We start from the raw sequence: 21,676 nt of genomic DNA on the forward strand, positions 1-21,676 counted from the left end.
TACCAATTTTCAAATGTTTGTCCAGTTTATGACAAAAATAGGCAGATATAGAAATATATATATATATATATAGATATATATAGATATATATAGATATATGTTTTCATATCAGAAAATATTGATACCAAGATTAGATTCCAAAATTATTTCCAACTCCATGGTCCAGCTCAACAGGAAATAGCCAAAGTTGTTGCTGACTCAAACACTCCAAGAGCTGGGAAACCTGAAAAAGAAATCGAACCTGCAACTGAGATTTTCTGTCACATTTATGATCGAGCTCTAAGTCCAACACTTTATTTCCTCTCCTGTTCTAAGCAGCCCTTCTTAAATTGAAAAGTATGAAAAGTGAGAGAGAGAGGTAGGAGATTGTAGATTTCCTTGTGTTCAAAAGTAATTTTAATCAGCAAAGCTATAAAGACAGAATCTAGTGATTAATCAAGTGATAGAGAATAATAATGATTTAGCCATTAAGCAAATTCAAGGGTCTTTAGTTCCTCCTCAAGGGCCATCGATAACATCCTGAGCAATATCCTGTGAACAGATTTAGAGATGCTGAAGCCCCAAGCAGGCTGAAAGTTAAGTACATAGACCACAGAGTAATTGAAACCAGGCAGTTGATAGATTTTATTGCACAGAAGCCAGTAGACCAAGTTTGCTTGGCTAACAGTACTGAATATTAAGAATGTGTGTATAGAAGGGTGATGAATCACCTTTATTTCAGAAACCAAGTAGATTTTGATGTGATTTTTCTGTGTAAAAATTCTTTAGGAATGAGATTTTGCATGCTTCATGGTTTTGGTTACTATTTCTGTAAGCAGGCTGTATTTTTAAGTTGATGCTGAAGTAATGTTCACAGGTTGAACATTACCCTTCAATGGCTAGGAGACCAGTGACTTTGTGATGTTACAGCTACCCTTTGATGTAGCTAGGAGACATCACAGATTTTGTGATGTCACAGCTTTTTTTTTTTTTTTTTTTTTTTAGAATGCATCAGTTTATTTCTCAACATTAATTTAATGCTATTTACTTTTTTTTTCTAATTTTATTTTTTAAACTTTACATAATTGTATTAGTTTTGCCAAATATCAAAATGAATCCGCCACAGGTATACATGTGTTCCCCATCCTGAACCCTCCTCCCTCCTCCCCTCCACATACCATCCCTCTGGGTCGTCCCAGTGCACTAGCCCCAAGCATCCAGTATCGTGCATCAAACCTGGACTGGCAACTCGTTTCTTACATGATATTTTACATGTTTCAATGCCATTCTCCCAAATCTTCCCACCCTCTCCCTCTCCCACAGAGTCCATAAGACTGTTCTATACATCAGTGTCTCTTTTGCTGTCTCATACACGGGTTATTGTTACCATCTTTCTAAATTCCATATATATGCGTTAGTATACTGTATTTATGTTTTTCCTTCTGGCTTACTTCACTCTGTATAATAGGCTCCAGTTTCATCCACCTCATTAGAACTGATTCAAATGTATTCTTTTTTTAATGGCTGAGTAATACTCCATTGTGTATATGTACCACAGCTTTCTTATCCATTCATCTGCTGATGGACATCTAGGTTGCTTCCATGTCCTGGCTATTATAAACAGTGCTGCAATGAACATTGGGGTACACGTGTCTCTTTCCCTTCTGGTTTCCTCAGTGTATGCGTTGACTTTGAGGTCCTCTGTGATGGTCCAGAGAGTTTCTCTCTGTAGGCCAGCCAAGCAGCATTTGAAGTTTCAGTGTGTAAAATCAGACAAATGAGAAAAGTATCTGAAGAAAGATTTCTCTGAGATGGTACATATTCCTTCAGAAATTCAAGATGGGCCTCTAAGGATGAATCAACTGATTCAGAAGCCTCTGTTAGATCTTCTTTGTATGACTATACACTTACTAGGGACCCAGTTTTGAGATCAATGATTGAAGAATATGCTCTTCAGACTTTGTCTGAGGATCTTGTGATAAAAAGTCCATGCTACAAATATTCTGTCTCTGAAACAGATGAGGTGAAAGATTTTTTTTCACTCACATTTCCACAAAAACTTTGGAATATAGTTGAAAGTGATCAGTTTGAATCTATTTGTGGGATGAGAGAGGCAATGTATAGTGATCAATGAAGAACTCTTTAAGAAAGAAGTCTTGGAAAGAAAGGCATCTTTAGAAACCAAGAATATGAAAAGTTTAATTTGACAGCTTAACCCTTACGGATTTAGTAAAAAAGCGACAAACTTTTCAAAGATCAGCTGCACTACCTGTCTTTCTGGAAGAAGAAAACATCTCTCTTTTGAGTAGGGTATTCCAACATTTTCACTTATTGGCAATATGTAAGATTAAATCATGTGACCTAGAAAGCATGTTCACATATGTAGCTAAAACAAAATTTAAACTTGAGCTAACAAATTGTTGAAAAGTTTTATTTTTTGAAGTTGAGAACAGCTGAAGGTTAAAATATTGAATGCTTAAAAAGCTTTCCTAGCAATATGAAACCAGATACAAGTCCTAAAGCTACTTAAAGTAGTATGTACTGTATATATACAACATATTTTTAGTTGAGGAGCATATTCTTTCTAACATGTTACCTGTTAGTTTTAAAACTACTAATGGAGGTGTTTTATTTGATGCTATTTAATTGACTTCATTAAAGGAATACATTTTTATAACTTAGCTTTGCTTGTCAGTTTTACCTTGGTTTATGAAGAAACTAAATAATTTAATCCTTTGATTTTAGTTACAGACCTACTATAATCCAAATTTCAAGAGATCATCCTCAACTTTTATTAAGAATGCAAAGAAGAGTTTGGGATTAACAATGTGTCTCCAATATCTTCATTAGTTCAAGTTAACAAGAAGCAAGTTAAAGCAAGTGTCAACAAAGATGACTGTAACTCTGAATTTCTTCCAGAAACTAGTGGAGAGAGTGCATTTTCAGCCTCCATATGTTTAAGTGTGCCTTTCATACAAGAGCCTCATACCAGCCAGATAGTCACTAATACAAATGCCCTATCTCCATGTGACTTACCTAACCCATCACCAATATTAGTTAGACAAACAGACCAGATTGTGGTAGATCAACCTGCTGTTTTAAAAAAGTTGAGCATTTTTAATTGGTACTCACATAGCAGCCACACTCAAGTAAATGGCCACGTTGAGCACTTTGCTACAACAGCTACATCTACTTCTCAGAATCACTTTGTATCCCCATTACAGAGCAGTTATTCCAGACTGATGGTTGAACCTTCTAAATTTCCAGTCAGGCATAGCGATATGTCAGGCCATGACAGTCCTTTTCCTAACCTGCAAGAGAGAGGCAACTCATGGTTCTCAGTGCCAACAACTGCCTCTTCTCTTTCAAGTCAGCTCATCAACAAGCATTATATGAAAACCATGCTAATTAAAACTGACCTATCAAATACATGTCAGATTATGGAGCCTAAGGAAGATTGAACTTTTACGTTGGGAGATGTCAACAAATACCTACAATTCCTGTATTTGAACAATAAATTTACATGTTCATCTTCATAGTTTCATTTTCTCTTTTAAAACAAAGAAGAGTAAAATGAGGCTTTAGTTCAATGGTAGCCTATTTTACTGCATGGTTTTCCAAACTCTTCAGTTCAAGAAAACATTTGTTATGCATCCTAGGTAAATGACACCTGATATAATATTTGTAAGCAAGAAAATGAGAACCAAGGGAAAAGAGGTAATGGATGAGGTAATGGATGTAAAGAGATTTCTGAAATCATCCCTGCTGAAATGAAGGGGTGTCTAAATTATCATGGTATGGGTGAAGAAAAAGATGCAAATAAAATTAGAAAATGAAAATACACAGTATGAACTTCAGTGCATTCACATATTATATTCTATTAGTTACTGGTAGAGTCTTAAAAGATTGGACATCAGATTGTTTCATTATAGAAATTCATTTCATCCTTGAAAATATAGATATTGTAGCACATCCAAAATCATGATCACAATTATACCATCACTGTGATACCAAAGATAGCATGACATTAGCAGTGACTGGCCCATGGTCAGCACAAGATATGTACTTTACAAGTGGTATTCTATAGGGTCATTTTTGCTCTGCTGTCCTTAAGGCACATCTTTATTTCCTGACACAAAAATTCCACCCTGTAATTCCAAATGCATGTTCAGATGTTGCTTATCAGTCCCCACAGAGACAGAATAAATTCCTGCAGCACATCAGCATGGTTAAAAAGTTCTTGGATGATATCTGTTTCCCTTAGTAATTTCATTATCTTTCTCTTCTGAAGCTACAATCACACATATTATTTTCAGTCATGCTAAGTCCCTTCTCACAACTTGGTCTCAACTCTTCCTTGGGGTTGGAAGGAACTTCTGTTTGCCCTCCTACGAAGGACAGCACAGATATCTTCAATGTGTTTTGGGCCTACCCTCTTTACTTTATGTATCTTTCGCAACAGCTGAAACATAGAGCCTGCATATGACACATTTTAAGTGCTTACTGAATTATCAATAAAGAAATGTAATAACCAATCAAATGCTCTACACGTTACTCAACAACATTCTATAACCTGCACTACTATCATAATTCACCTTTTCTACTTACTGAGAAATTTTTCCAAGTTGATAAATATTTATTATATTTACATGGATGTAAGATATCTCAGGAGGCATGTATTCCCATGTTTTGAAGAATATTCCACGTTTTGATGTGATTTTTTTTCTTGTGTCGTTTTGTTGTGTCAATCAAAGTCTTTGGCATAGTCAAATAGGACTAGCTGCTTTCCTGGAGTTCTCTTGCTTTTGGAGGACCCAATAGGTGTTGACAATTTAATCTTGGGTTCCTCTCCCTTTGTAAACCCAGCTTGAACATCTGGAAGCTCATGGTTCACATTCTGTTGAAGCCTGGCTTGGGGAATTCCGAGCAGTTCTTTGCTAGTGTGTCAGATGTGTGCAATTAAGTGGCAGTCTGGACATTCTTTGGATTGCCTTTCTTTGTGGTTGGAATGAAAACTGACCATTTCCAGTTCTCTGGCCACAGCTGAGTCTCCCAAATTTGCTGGCATATTGAGGGCAGCACATTCACAGCATCATCTTTTAGAATTTGAAATATCTCAACTGAATTCCATCACCTCCACGAGCTTTGTTTGTAGTTATGCTTCCTAAGTCCCACTAGACTTCGCATTCCAGGACTGCAGGCCCTCAGGTAAATGATCACACCATCGTGCTTAACTAGGTCATGAAGACCTTTTGTGTATAGTTCATCCATGTATTCTTCCCATTTCTTCTTAATAGTTTCTGCTTCTGTTACATCCGTAGCATTTCTGTCTTTTATTGTGTCCATCTTTGCATGAAATTTTCCCTTGGTATCTGTGATTTTTTTGAAGAGATCATTAGGCTTTCCAATTCTATTGATTTGCTTTATTTATTGGCATTGATAACTGAGGAAGGTTTTATCTCTCCTTGCAATTCTTTGGGGCTCTTCATCCAAATGTGCATAGTGTTCTTTTTCCCCTTTTCATTTAGCTTCGCTCCTCTTCTCAGCTCTTTGTGAGGCCTTATAACTTTACTATTTTGCATTTCTTTTTCATGTGGATGGTCTTGATCACTGCTTTCTGTACAATATCACAAACCTCCATCCATAGGTCTTCAGGCACTCATCTATCAGGTTGAATCCCTGAATCTATTTATCACTTCCACTGTATAATCATAAGGGTTTTGATTTTACATGTGTAAAATATATTAATTCCTATGTCTTGTAGGGAAATCTTCACCCAGATTTTCATCAAAGAAATAACAGAAAACCCCATATGTATTTCCCATAGGTATTGGGAAATACCATTTCCCATAGGTATTTGGGAAATACATGAAATACAGCTGTTTGATGATTGAGGTTTAGCTCAGATGTTAATTTCTGAATCATGGAAAATTCTCTTTCCTGTGTACAAATCTGGAAAGTGTTTCACATGTGAAAATTGAGAATTCATATTTCATATGAGAACATTTCTCCCCAGATTGTCAAATGGGATATACACAGAATTCCAAATCTCGTATCAGAAGACCTTCCAAACATTCTTAATGAAAATATAGAGAATTTAAGAGCCCAAGCATGAAAATCTGTGGGAAAATTCTATATTTCTTGTAGGAAAATTAACACAGGTTTTTCAAATGTTAAATAGACAGTATTCAATATTTCATGAAGGAAAGACCTCACAAATATTTTCATATGACAATTATGAAAAAATTCCATGTTTCATGTGATCATGTTTGGATATGTGAAATAGACATTTTTGTATTACCTGTCAAACACTTGTTGAAGACACCCGCAAATGCTGCTGAGCCCACATCTCGGTCCTTGCACTGAAATAGGCTGTGTCCTGCCCTTGTTCAATCCCCTGACAAACACTCCTGAACTTGCATCTCGGTCCCTGTACTGAACTAGGCTGGGTCCTGCCCTTGTTAAAGACCCTGACAAATACTCCAGGACCCACATGTCGGGCTCTGCACTGAAGCAGATGGGTCCTGCCCAAGTTCAAGCCCCTAGAAATACTCCTGAGCCCACATTGGGTTCCTGCACTGAAGCAGGTTGGACCTGCCTTTGTTCAAGCCCCAGGCAAACAATCGTGAGCCTACAATTTGCTCCCTTACCATGAACTTAGGTATGTCCTGGGAACCCCACTCCAGTACACTTTCCTGGAAAATCGCATCGACAGAGGAGCCTGGGGTGCTGCAGTCCATGGGGTCTCTAAGATTGGATACGACTGGGTGACTTTACTTTGACTTTTCACTTTCATGCATTGGAGGAGGAAATGGAAATCCACTCCAGCGTTCTTGCCTGGAGAATCCTATGGACAGAGGAGCCTGGTGGGCTGCCGTCTATGGGGTCACACAGAGTCGGACACGACTGAAGCGACTTAGCAGAAGCAGCAACAGCCCTTGTTCAATCGCCAGGAAAATATCCTGATCCTCCCTCTCACTCACTGCATTGAACACGCCTGGGTCTTGCCCTTGTTCAAAACCCCGAGAAATACTCCTGAACCTACATCTCGGTCCTTACACTGAACCAGTCTAGGTCATGCCCTTGTTAGATCCCCCAACAGATACTCCTGAGCCCACATATCAGTCGCTGCACTGAACTAGGCTGGGACAAGCACTTGATGAAGCCACCGGCAAATGTTCCTGAGCCAACATCTCGGACACTGCACTGAACGAGTCTAAGTTCTGCACTTGTTAGTGGCCCAACACATACTCTTGAGCCCACATCTCGGTCCCTGCACTGAACCAGCCTAGGTCTTGCCTTTGTTACATCCCACAACAAATACTCCTGAGACCACATCTTGGTCCCTGCACGGAAATAGGCTGGGTCCTGCCCTTGCTCAAATTCCCTAACAAACGCTCCTGAGCTTGCATCTCGGTCCCTGCACTGAACTAGGCTGGGTCCTGCCCTTCTTTAAATCCCTGACAAACACTCCTGAACCAACATCTCTGTCCCTGCACTGAACTAGGCTGGGTCTTTCCCTTCTTCAAATCCATGACAAACACTCCTGAGCCAACATCTCCGTCCCTGCACTGAACCACGATTGTTTCTGCCTCTGTTCAAGCCCCCGACAAACAATCTTGAACCGAAAACTCACTCCCTGCCCCTGAACTAAGGTGAATCCTTCCCTTGTTCAACCCCCAGAAACACTACTGAGACCTCATCTCACGCGCTGCACTGAACAAGGCTGGGTTCTGCCCTTATTGATATGCCCGAAAAAACTTCTGACTCTACATCTCAGTCCCTGCACTGAAGCAGGCTGGGTACTTTCCATGTTCAAGCCCCCCAAAAATACTCCTGAGAGCACCTCTCAGTCCCTGCACTGAAGCAGGCTGGGTCCTTCCCATGTTCAAGCCCCGAGAAGCACTCCTGAGCCCACATCTTGTTCCCTGCACTAAATTAGGCTGAGCCCTGCCCTTGTACAACCCCCTGACAAACACTCCTGAGCCCGCTTCGGTCCCTGTGTCCTGCGCTTGTTCACAACCCTAACAAATACTTCTGAGCCAACATCTCGGTCCCTGCACTGAACCAGCCTAGGTCTTGACTTTGTTAGATCCCCCAACACATACTCCTGAGTCCACATCTCGATTCCTGCACTTCTCCAGTCTAGGTCTTGCCCTTCTTATATCCCCCAACACATACTCCTGAGTGCACATCTCAATCCCGGCACTGAACCAGGCTGGGTTCTACCCTTGTTCAAGACATGCACAAACACTCCCGAGCCAACATTTTATTCCCTGCACTGAATGAGGCTGGGTCAAGCACTTTCTGAAGCCAGCAAATGCTCCTGGGCCACATCTCGGTCGCTGCACTGAAGTAGGCTGGCTCAAGCACTTGAGCAAGCCACCAGCAAATACTCCTGAGCCCATATCTTGGTCCCTGTAATTCAGCAGTCTAGGTCTTGCCCTTGTTAGAGCCCCCAAACACATACTCCTTAGCTCACATCTAGTTCCCTGCACTGAACTAGGCTGAGTCTTGCTCTTTTTCACACCCCCAACAAACACTCCTGAACCTGCCTCGCCATCCCTATACTGAACTAGGCCAGGTGGTGCCCTTGTTCAAGACGCTGACATACACTCCTGAGCCAACATATTTTTCCCTGCACTGAACTAGCTGGCTATAGCACTTGCTCAAGCCCCCTGAAAATACTCCTGAGCACACATCCGGGTCACTGCACAGAACAAGTCTAGGTTCTATCCTTGTTAGTCGCCCAACATATACTCCTGAGCAGACATCTCTGTCCCTGAACTGAACCAGTCTAGGTCTTGCCCTAGTTAGATCCACAAACACATACTCCTGAGCCCCCATCTCGGTCCCTACACTGAACTAGGCTGGGTCCTGCCCATGTTCAAGCCCCGACAAATAATCCTGGACCCACATGTTGGTCCCTGCACTGAACTAGGCTGGGTCCTGCTCTTGTTTAAGACCCTGACAAATATTCCTTGGCCCACATGTCAGTCCCTGCAATGAACTAGGCTGGGTCAAGCACTTGGTCAAGCCACTGGCAAATGCTACTGAGCCCAATTCGGTCCCTGCACTTCACCAGTCTAGGTCTTGCCCTTGTTAGATCCCCCAACACATACTCCTGAGCCCTCTTCTTGGCCCCTTCACTGAACTAGGCTGGGTCCTGCTCTTTCTCAGACCCCCGACAAATACTCCTGAACCCGCATCTCTGTCCCTGCCGTGAACCAGTGTGGGTCCTTCTCTCGTTCAAGCCCATGACAGCTGTAGTTAGTTGTTAACAACAGTTACAGTGTAGTTAACGTTAGTATCCAAACAAAAGTGAAATGTACTTACATTCCTGGTAAGAAACTTATAGTTAGCAAATGGTGTCACTGAGTGAGAAGCTGAGAGGTGAAGACTGCAATAGACTTATTCCCATGAATATCTACGCAATTCATAATCCACACAGACCTCCTGTATTGAGACATGTCCTCAACAGATTCTGAAAACATAGCTGTGACAATAACTGCAGCTGAATACCTCCAGGTATCTGTAGAAGGGAAGGAGAAACTGTTTACCTGCAATAACTACAATGGTGTAAATAGTCTTAAATAAGACATAGAACTTTACTTAAAGAAAATAAAAACCTTAAAGGCTAAAGAGACAAAAGCTTTTGGTGGCTTCCTCTTTCTTATTTTACTCTCATTTACAACCAGGCCTGGGATAACCACAGAGGCTGCTGTTACCATAAAAACAACAGGAGGGCATGAAGAAATGCTGGCGTCTTGTGGACATTTTTTCTAACAGCAATCTTAAAATGCTTGCTGATGGACACAGTATTCCATGGGTGCTGAGCTCCAACTGATTCCCACCCATAACAAATTACTAGAGCTCACAGGGGAAAAATAACGTAAAGGGAAAAAATGACATAAACACAGGAGAAGCTAAAAGGAAGAGGATGTGGACAGGTAAACACAGTTTCATGTTTATTTAAGAAAGCACATGGCAATTTGCACATTGGGTGAATTCTAAGAGACACAAACATTGAAGGTGTGTACATTATCACTTCTGCCTGAGCATGGAACAAGACCTGTCAAAAGCTGGACATGGTATCAATGGTAGAGTAACATTACTACAGTGGACACTTTAGAGTACTGGTGGGATAGACCTGGTAAGAGCCATATGAGCATAACTAGAAAAGTGCACTCCCATGAGAGAGAAATAAATAAATAAACAAAGAGGTAGAGACAGTTTGATTAATTAGATCCTCTCCTGGAATATTTCAGAAATGAAGAGATTTTGCATACAACACACTCCAAACCTCCCGTGGCACCATTCAGAACATTGAAGAGATGAAAGCAAAGTTTAGCATACCTGGAGAGAGCAATGGATATACAAACATGATACAGGTCTAGAATGATTTTTGAATCAAGGATTGAAATATGAACATAGGCCATCTTCTGAGAGAGAGATCAATCCAGAGATCATCACACTGAGTGAAGGAGGGTTGATTCAAGAAACATTATGGGATGCAACGGACAGATGGGATACAAAAATTAAGAGCAGTGAGCACCCACACAAAGGTGATGTGAACATCCAACCTGGCATGAAATTTATGGGTAGCAGAGGACCCTGGTTGGATCGAAGAGATACACCTGGAACTTGGTATTAATTTCTTCCCATAGATACATAAAAAATACAGAATCCATGCAAACCTAGTTCAGCAAGAGTGGTAGATGAAACACTTTCTAATAACAAGTAGGTGAAAAAAGCACAGCTGAATATCTAGTATTCTCAGTCCCATGGAACAAGAACATGTACAAGTAAAACAAATGTACCCTTGTCAATCAATTTAAATAGAATAGGAACTTTTACTTAAAATAAAATCCAAGTGTGAGCAGTCACCAGGTTTGCTGGAATCCTCTGGCTCATTCTACTTTAATGTACAACCAGGCCTGAATAAAACTCTCAGGTGGTGCAGGCCATCCTAAAAGAGGACAGAATAAAGAAACTTTTCAGCATGGAAGATTTTCTCTGCAACTGCAGCATGAAAACTATTGCTGATGGACATCTGATATTCACAAGGCCTCTGGACTTGACATGACACCTACCCTTGACCATGTCAGGGTTCACACACCCAAAATTAATTAAATAATTAAACACACACACACACACACACACATAAAAACAAAACTGGAACACTCTCAGGAAGAAAACATCCACAGGTAAATACAACTCAAAGTGCTTTCTAAAAAGCAAAAAGCCCATGAATAGTACTCCACAAGGTTTCTTATCAGAGATACAAAATCCAAACTGCCACAAGACATCAACTCTGACCACTGGAAAAGGCCACCGTGGAAAACAGACCAGGCCAGAAATGGTAGATTAACATTAGTCAGTGGGATCCTTTCACAGTGGTGGGGTATGTCAGTGGGAGGAGCCAGTATAAGAATCATTGTCCATGTGACTTTATACAAAATAAATAGACAGAAAATATGACAGGGCTTCTCCACGCCTATGATATTTCAGAAATACAGAGACTTTGAAAATCACATGCCCAAGAACATGCACTGTAGCAGGATTCCCAATGCCCAGGGATGAAATTAAAGGAAGTACACGGGGACAGAGAGATGAATGGATAAAAGAATGGGGTATGGGTTCATGACAGAATATGACTCAAGCATTGAAACAAGGAAATAATGACATTGTCAGAGGTACAGACAATTGTGGTAATAATCAGAGTCAGTGAAGAAGGGCAGATGAGAGTTGTGTTATAGAATTTACCTTTCAAATGGGACAGACAATATTGCTGGTAGTGAGTACCCCAACCGAGGTAAAATGGAACTCCCTGATGCTTCGCAAAAAGAATGGGTGAGAGGAAGGCTTACATTGGTAGGCTGAAATTCACTGATTCCCACAAATACCTGTCACATACATAATCCACAGGGACAGACTTAGCAAGAGTAATGTAGTACACACTTCCTGAGAGCAGGTCAGAGAAAATAAACACTGCTGACTGCCTCTGTGTATCAATGTAAGGGAGCAAGAATCAGTACAGCCATGACAAAGGCAGCTCTGTACAGCTTCATCAAAGAAGAAATATGAACTATAATAAAACTGAGAAGGAAGGAGACACAAGCTCCAGGAGTTAGTGATTGACAGGGAAAGCGGAGCATGCTACAGTCCATGGGGTTCCAAACCATCAGACACAACTGAGCAATTGAAGTGGTTGACTTGTCCATATAAAATCCTAATACAGACTCAAAATGGATGTACTATACCAAGAGTGATGTACTACACACATTTAAAAAATATATACAGGAAAATAATTGCCAGTAAATACCTCTAGGTATAGTTAAAGGATACAAGAATATGTACAACTACAAAAATAAGGCCATTTGAATTAACATGCATGGCCCGAGAGATGATCATACTAAATGAAGTGAGGCACACCGAGAAAGACGAATACCAAATGATATCATTCAAATGTAGAATCTAAGATATGACACAAATGAACATATGTATGAAACAGACACATGCTCATGGACATGTAGAACAGACCTGAGGCTTCCAAGCCAGAGAGAATTGGGGGAGCAATGGAGTAAGAGATTGGGGTGAGGAGATATAAACTAGAGTACATGGAATGGATTGACAAGTTCCTACTGGAGAGCACAGAGAAATATTTTCAGTATCCCATGATAAATTATAATGGAAACAAATATATATGGGGGTACCCTGGCAGTCCAGCAGTTAAGACTCCACACTTCCACTCCAGTGGATACATGTTCAAATCCTGGTTATGGAACTAATCCCACATGCTACAGTGTAGAAAAAATAAATAAATAAAAGAATGCATGTGTATACACACACACACGTACACTCACATACACACACAATGTATTTACACACATATATGTGCATAACTGAATCACTTTGCTGTAAAGCAGACATTCACACAATGTTGTAAATCAACTATACTTCAGTTAAAAAGTAACATGACTGAAAAGAAAAGATTGCAATATTTCATTGTATCTAAAATTAATATCCAAAGAAAATTGCTATAAACAAACTTGGCTTACTACTTAATGGCAGGCTTGCTGAAATACCTAAGGAGACATATACTGATGTCTGCAATTTAACACAAAAGCAACAAGGAAAATGATCGACTGTTCATTGGAAAGAGGGATGGACAAATGGATAGATAGGGTGAAAAAAGTATTGTAAAATGGTTACAAAACCAGACCCTTATATATGCTGTCTACAAGAGAACCACTTTTAAGCCAAGGTACACATACAGTGTGAATTTGGAAGGCTGGGAAAAGGTATTTCATGAAAACGGAGACCAAAAGAATGCAGGAGTAGCAATATTCATATCAGATAAAATAGACTGAAATAAAGGCTGTGAAATGAGAAAGTGAAGGCCACTACATAATGATCAAAAGATAAATACAAGAAGAAGATATAATAATTATAAATATACACGTACCCAACATAGGAGTACCTCAGTACATAAGGCAGATGCTAACAAATTTGAAAGGGAAATTAAAAGTAATGCAGTAATAGTCGCAACTTTAATATCCCACTTACATGTATGTATAGATCAACCAAGCAGAAAATTAGCAAGAAAACACAAACTTCAAATGATAGAATGGACCAGTTAGACCTGATTGATATCTATAGGACACTTCACCCCAAAACAATGAATCTCATCTTTTTCTCAAGTGCACATGGAACATTTCCAGGATAGATCACATACTGGGCCATAAATCTAGTCTTTGTAAATTAGATAAAGAAAACAAAAATGAAATCATTTCAAGCATCATTTATGATTACAATGCAGTAAGATTAGATGTTGTATCTCAGTCAGCAAAGAATCTGCCTGCAATGCAGGACCCAGGTTTGATTCCTGGGTTGGGAAGATTCTCTGGAGAAGGAAATGGCAACCCACTCCAGTATTCTGGCCTGGAGAGCTCCACGGACAGAGGAGCCTGGCAGGCTACAGTCCATGGGGCCACAAGAGTCAGACATGACTTAATGACTAAATAACCAACAACAACAGGAAAAATAAAACTATTAAAAATACAAACAAATGGAGGCTAAACAACATGCTTCTGAATAATCAACATATAACAGAAGGAATCAGAAAAGAAATGAAAATATGCATAGAAACAAACAAAAATGAAAACACAATAATCCAAAACCTATGGGACTCAGAAGGCAGTGCTAAGGGGAAGACTCATAAAAATACAAGCTTATCTCAAGAAACAAGAGAAACCTCAAATAAATGACCTAACTTCACAGCTAAAGCAACGAGAAACGTAAGAAATGAAGAACCCTGGGATTAGCAGAAGGAAAGAAATAATAAAAATTAGGGCAGAAAAAAAGTGAAAAGAAAAGAGACTATAGCAAAAATCAGCAAAAGGAAGAGACAGCTCTTTAAGAAGATTAAAAAAAGAGGGAGAGAGAGAAGCCATTAGCCAGATTCATCAAGAAAGAAATGGAGAAGAATCAGTTCAACAAATTAGAAATGAAAATGGAGAAATCACAACAGACAACACAGAAATAGAAAGAATCCTGAGACTACTATCAACAGCTATATCACAATAAAATGGACAACTTGGAAGAAATGGATGAATACTCAGTAAAGTATAACCTTCCAAAACTGAACCAGGAAGGAATAGGTAATCTTAACAGACCCATCACAAACATGGAAAACAAAACTGTAATCAAAAATCTTTCAACCACAAGAAAAAATAAGCTCAGGACAAGATGGCTTATTCACCCTCATGGTTACCCTGGCCACCTGGATAAAACAAGAAAGGGAGTGCAGAGTGGCGGTTGGTTTGGGGAAGTGGGTGAAGATGGATGGGAAAAATGGCTTCAGGAGAAAGGGTGTGGGCAAAGAAGGGGTAAGGCCTGGCAAGGACAAGGGGAGGTGTCTTATGGGGTCGTGTCAATGGGCAAGAGGACCTTGCATGGGTTCAGCTCACCTTGGCATTTCTTTGGACAACTGTTGACAGGAGGTCTTTATCTTTCCCTCCTGGGTATCTGGAGTCCTCTGTTCCATAACTTCTCTAGAGCCTTGTCACCTTAGTAATTTTGAAGGGTCACAGTGTTCTGCTCCAGAGCCCCTGAGCAGCCCTATGTATACCCCTCCCAGGGGGCCACAGCCTTATGCTTTATGAGGTCAGCAACTCACTTCCCCAGCCAGTGGTGGCCCTGGGTAGGCCTTGACATCACAAAGCCCCATTCTGTCACCTCTAGGGGAGGATGGGGAGCAACTCATATGATTTGGTGTGGAAAATGTAGGATTTTAATGGTTCTTAGGAGCCTCCAAACTCACCTGCCATCCTCATCTCTCTAAGTCTACATGCAGGGCCACATGGCAGGGGAGACTGTGTCTCTCCAAACCTTGCCCTGCAGCCACAGTATTCAGGCTTTCATTCTTTTCTCTTTCACATTTCACCATTATCTAGTTTTTAATATCCTGCCTAAAATTCCTCCATGATAATTAGGTTCTATTGAAGTATCTGTGAAAAGAGAATCATTCTACTTTCCTCCTATGTGGTGGTCTTAAAGCACCTTGAGCACCATTTAATTCTGGGACACCTACCAGGAATCTTTTACATCCCACTTCCTTTGCTCAGTTTGCACATAGCTGTCCTCAGTTTTCTAGTTTCCAGTCTGAAACCCCTGTCTTCAGGCTGTGAGAATGCACTGAATACATTTGCTCTTGGTCCACTTGGAACTGTCTTGTTTCAAGTCTAGGACTCATGCTCACCTCACTAGGTGTACTACCCAAGTTTGGGTTTATGCAGGGTCATGGGGATGAGACAGGTAAATGCATGCTTCAGGTTGTGTTGAAGCACAAGAAGGGAATGACGACCTATGACTGATTAGTATTCCCAGGAGGGGGCAGTGCTTGCTCAGAGGTGTGTGAGCCTGGTGCAGAAAGGTCTTCTCAACATGTGCCATCACAAATCTGTTTTCTCATCTTGTTTTCCAGCTGGCATCTCCATTGATGCTTACCTCACAGTTGAGACCATGGTGGAATTCATTTCCATGAAGAGCTACCACAAGATTCCAGCTTCCTGGAAGAAACACTGAGTAATCATGTCTCCCCATCTAGTTCCCAAGGTCTCTCATTGAGGTGGTTGGCTCTGGAGGAAAGGGGAATGAGGTGTCTGCTTCATCTCAGTCCTTGTGTTCCTAACTGACAAGCAGGGTCAGCCAGCCTGAGGTGTGTGCTGGGGTACACAGTTTTTTGTCTTAGTGGGACTTCCTGGTTTTTCCTGTGAAGTGCTCGCTTCCTGGTGTACACTGGTTCCTTATTCACCCTGGATGCATGACACTACTTCAAATTTTAAGAGGTAGGAAAAAGCACACCATAAACAAACCCAAAAGATGACTCTTAAAATTTTAGAACAAAGAACCTAAAAATGATAGAAAAACATGAAAAGACACAAGCCAACAATTTCTAAGAAAGATATAGTCCTAAACACTCGCTATATTACGAGATGTTTAAAAGACATGAGAAGCCATTTGACAAGAAAGATAAGGGACTAGAAACTAAGTACATTAAAAAGATATTTAATCTCACTAAGATAAGAAAAAATCATATTAAAATTCCTTGAGAAATCAAACTAACCCAGAAGTGGCATAGATTTCAGAAATTGCAGACAGAGACATTAAAATACCTGGAATAACTGCGTTTTGCATGTTGTAAAATTAAGTAGAGACATGCAAATAATAAAATAGACCAATATCATCTTGTAGATAGGAAAACTATAGTGTCAGATGACAAACACAGTTCATAGAATAAATGGCATATTAGACAGGACAGCAGGAGAAATTTGTGCACTTGAAGAGGTAGCAACAGAAAGTGTTCAGAGTGAAGCACAGACTATACCAATATACACAAAGACAACACAGCATAATCTATTAATTTTTGTCCCCTAAGAATGGAGGATTGGTTAACTGTTTGAAAATCAATCAGTGTAATTCAAAGGACTAAAGAACAAAAACAAACAAACAAACAAAAACACAGTAGGGTCATCTCGATATGCTGAAAAATAATTTGATAAAGTCTAATATCTACTCCAGGGTTGGGACAATCCCCTGGCGGAGGGCATGGCAACCAACTCCAATATTCTTGCTTGTAGAATCCTCAAGGCCAGAGGAACCATTTGGGCTTAAACTCCACGGGCTCACAAAGATCTGGACACATCTGAGCGAATGAACACATTCTTTATAAAAACTCTTAGCACACTAGAAATAGAAAACTTCCTCAACCTGATGATGGTAATAAACTGTATAACTAACATCACACTTTATAGTAGAACAGCACACCAGGCCTCCCTGTCCCTGTTTATCACCAACTTCTGGAGCTTGCTAAAACTCATGTGTATTGAGTTGGTGATGCCATCCAACTATCTTGTTTTCTATCGTCCCCTTCTCTTCTGGCCTTAGATCTTTTCCAGCATCAGGGTCTTTTAAAATGATTTACTTCTTTCATCAGGTTGCCAAAGTTTTGGAGCTTCAGTCCTTTCAATGTATGTTCAGGACTGATTTTCTTGGGATTGACTAGTTTGATATCCTTGCAGGCCAAGGGACCCTCAAGAGTTTTCTCCAACACCACAGTTCAAAAGGATTAATTCTTAGGCAATCAGCTTTCTTTCTCCTCCAACTCTCACATCAATACACGAATATTGGAAAAAGGATTGCTTTGACATGTTGGTTGATTGTTGGTAAAGTAATGTCCTGGTTTTAATGCTTTTAAGTAAGTCATAGTTTTTCTTCCAAGGAGCAAGCATCTTTTAATTTCGTGACTGCAATCAACATCTGTAGTGATTTGCCTCCCCACTCAAAAAAAAAGTCTGACATGATTTCCATTGTTTCCTCATCTATTTGCTATGAAGTGATGTGCCTGGATGCCATGATATTAGTTTTCTGAATGTTGAGCTTTAAGCCAACTTTTTCACTGTCCTCTTTCACTTTCATCAAGAGGCTCTTTAGTTCCTCACTTTCTGCCATAAGGGTGGTGGTATCTTCATATATGATATCATTGATATTTCTCTTGACAATCTTGATTCCAGCTTGTGCTTCATCCAACTTGGCATTTAGCATGAAGTCCTTTGCTTATAAGTTAAATAAGCAGGGTGATGAAATACAGCCTTGATATACTCCTTTCCCGATTTGCAACGAGTCTGTTGTTTCATGTTCAGTTCTAACTGATGCTTCTTGACCTGCATACAGATTTCTCAGGAGGCAAGTCAGGTGGTCTGGTATTCCCCTTTCTTTTAGAATTTTCCACAGTTTATTTTGACCCACACACTCAGAGGCTTTGGTATATTCAATAAAGCAGAAATATATGTTTTTCCTGAAACTCTCTTGCTTTTTTGACGATCCAGTAGATGTTGGCAATTTGATCTCTGGTTCCTCTGCCTATTCAAAGTCCACTTTTAACATCTGGAAGTTTACAGTTCATGTATTGTTGAAGCCTGGCTTGAGAATTTTGAGCATTACTTGACTAGCATGTGAGATGAGTGCAACTGTGTGGTTGTTTTAGCATTCTTTGGCATTATCTCCCTTTGAAACTGGGATGAAAACTGACATTTTCCAGTCCTGTGGCCACTGCTGAGTTCTGCAACTTTTCTGGCATATTGCGTGTGGTACTTTCACAGCATGAAATTTTAGGATTTCAAATAGCTCAACTAGAATTCCATAACTTCCACTAGCTTTGTTCATAGTGATGCTTCCTAAGCCCCACTGGATTTCACATTCCAGGATGTCTGGCTCTAGGTGAGTGATCACACTATCCTGGTTATTTGCATCATGAAGATCTTTTTTATATAATTCTTCTGTGCATTGTTGCCATCAATTCTTAATATCTTTTGCTTCTTTTATGACCATACCACTTCTGTCCATTATTGTGCCCATCTTTACATGAAATGCTCCCTTAGTATCTGTAATTTTCTTGACGTGATCTCTAGTCTTTCCCATTCTATTGTTTTCCTCTGTTCTTTGCATTGATTGCTGAGGAAGACTTTCTTATCTCTACTTGCAATTCTTTGGAACTCTTCATTCAAATGGGTATGCATTTCCTTTTCTCCTTTGCCTTTTGCTTCTTTTCTTTTCTCAACAATTTGTAAGGCCTCCTCAGAGAACCATTTTGACTTTTTGCATTTGTTTTTCTTGGATTTGGTCTTGATCACTGCCAGCATGTCACGCGTCCCTGTCCATCACCAACTTGGAGAATTTTGAGCATCACTATATTTGCACGTAAAAATGTAGGTACTTCTGCATTTGAGTTCAATTCAGTTGTCTCTCAGTCATGTTCAACTTTTATGACCCCATGTACTGCAGCATGTCATGTGTCCCTGTCCATCACCAACTCCCAGAACCTCCACAAACTCATGTCCATAGAGTTGATGATGCCATCTAACCATCTAATCCTCTGTCGTCCTCTTCTCTTATTGCCTTCAATGATTCCCAGCATCAGGATCTTGTCCAATGAGTCCATTCTTCCCATCAGGGGTCCAGACTATTGGAGTTTCAGCTTCAGGATCAGTGCTTCCAATGTATATTCAGGACTGATTTCCTTTAGCATCCTTGCAGTCGAAGTGACTCTCAAGAGTCTTCACCAACACCACATTTTAAAAGCATCAATTCCTCCATGCTCAGCTGTCTTTCCAGTCGAAATATCATATTCGTACATGACCTCTGGAAAAACCATAGCTTTGACCAGGTAGACCTTTGCTGGCAAAGCAACGTCTCTGCTTTTGAATATGCAGTCTATGTAGTACACAGCTTTTCATCCAAGCAGTAAGTGCCTTTTAATTTCATGGCTGCAGTCACAATCTGCAATAACTTTGGAGCCCCCCAAAATAAAATCTTTTGGTATTTCCATTGTTTCTCCATCCATTTGCTAAGCAGTGATGGGACCAGGTATCATGATCTTACTTTTGTGAATGTTGAGTATTAACCCACATTTTTCACTCTTCTCTTTCATTTTCATCAAGAGATTCTTTACATCTTCTTCACTTTTGCCATAAGAGTGATTTCATCTAAGCATCTTAGGCTGTTGATATTTCTACCAGCAATCTTGATTCATGCTTGTGCTTCTTCAAGCCTGGCATTTAGCATGTTGTACATGACATATGAATTATGGACGGAGGTTTGTGACATTGTACAGGAAAGGGAATCAAGACCATCCCCAAGAAAAAAAAAAAAAAAAGCAAAGTGGCTGTCTGAGAAGGCCTTACAAAGAACTGTGAAAAGAAGACAAGACAAAAGAAAAGGAGAAAAGGAAAGATTTATCCATTTCAATGCAGAGTTCCAAAGAATATCAGGGATAGTTAGAAAGTCTTCCTCAGCAATCAATGCAAAGAAATAGAGGAGAACAATAGAATGGGAAAGACTAGAGTCCCTTCAAAAAATTAGACATACCAAGGAGCATTTATTGCCAAGATGGGCTCAATAAAGAACACAAATGGTATGGACCTAACAGAAGCAGAAAATATAAAGAGGTGGCAAATTACACACAATAACTATACAAAAACATCTTCACAACCTAGATAATCATAATGGTGTTATCACTTAGCCTCACCTAGAGCCAGACATTCTGGAATGGTAAGTTAAGTGGGCCTTAGGAAACATCACTATGAACAAAGCCAGTAGAGGTGATGGAATTCCAGTTCAGCTATGAGAAATCCTAAAAGATGCTGCTGTGAAAGTGTTGCACTCAATATGTTAGCAAATTTGGAAAACTCAGCAGTGGTCACAGGACTGGAAATGGTCAGCATTCATTCCAATCCCAAAGAAAGGCAATGCCAAAGAATGCTCAAACTACCACACAATTGCACTCACCTCACACGCTAGTAAATAATGCTCAAATTCTCAAGCCAGGGTTCAACAATGTGTGACCATGAAGTCCCAGACGTTTAAAGTGGTTTTAGAAAAGGCAGATGAACCAGAGATCAAATTGCCAACATCAAGGCAATGGCACCCCCACTCCAGTACTCCTGCCTGGAAAATCCCATGGATGGAGGAGCCTGGATGGCTGCAGTCCATGGGGTCACTGAGTGTCAGACACAACTGAGTGACTTCACTTTGACTTTTCACTTTCAGGTATTGGAGAAGGAAATGGCAACCCACTCCAGTGTTCTTGCCTGGAGAATCCCAGGGATGGGGAAGACTGGTGGGCTGCTGTCTATGGGGTCACACAGAGTCAGACATGACTGAAGTGACTTAGCAGCAGCAGCAGCTGTTACCATCGAAAAAAGCAAGCGAGTTTGAGGAAAATATATATTTCTGCTTGATTGACTATGCCAAAGCCTTTGACTGTGTGGATCACAATAAACTATGGAAAATTCTGAAAGAGATGGGAATACCAGACCACCTGACCTGACTCCTGGGAAACTTGTATGCAGGTCAGGAAGCAACAGCTAGTGCTGGACATGGAACAGCATTTTGGTTCCAAATAGGAAAAGGAGTATGTTGTATATTGTCACCCTGTTTATTATATAGGTTGTATATAGGTTGTATATTGTGTCACCGTGCTTATTTAACTTAAATGCAGAGTACATCATGAGAAATGCTAGGCTGAAAGAAACACAAGCTGGAAACAAGATTGCTGGAAGGAATATCAATAACCTCAGATGTGAAGACGACACCACACATATGGCAGAAAGTGACGAACAACTAAAGAGCTTCT

At 40.2% G+C, this 21,676-nt stretch overlaps 1 pseudogene; it reads left to right on the plus strand.

Annotated features, from left to right (window-relative positions):
• The first annotated feature begins 1,790 nt into the window (after positions 1–1,790).
• LOC138986859 (heat shock transcription factor, Y-linked-like) lies at positions 1,791–16,068 on the plus strand (annotated as a pseudogene).
• The last annotated feature ends 5,608 nt before the right edge of the window (positions 16,069–21,676 follow it).

Source organism: Bos mutus, unplaced genomic scaffold (assembly GCF_027580195.1).
Source record: "Bos mutus isolate GX-2022 unplaced genomic scaffold, NWIPB_WYAK_1.1 CTG218, whole genome shotgun sequence".
Lineage (NCBI taxonomy): Eukaryota > Metazoa > Chordata > Mammalia > Artiodactyla > Bovidae > Bos > Bos mutus.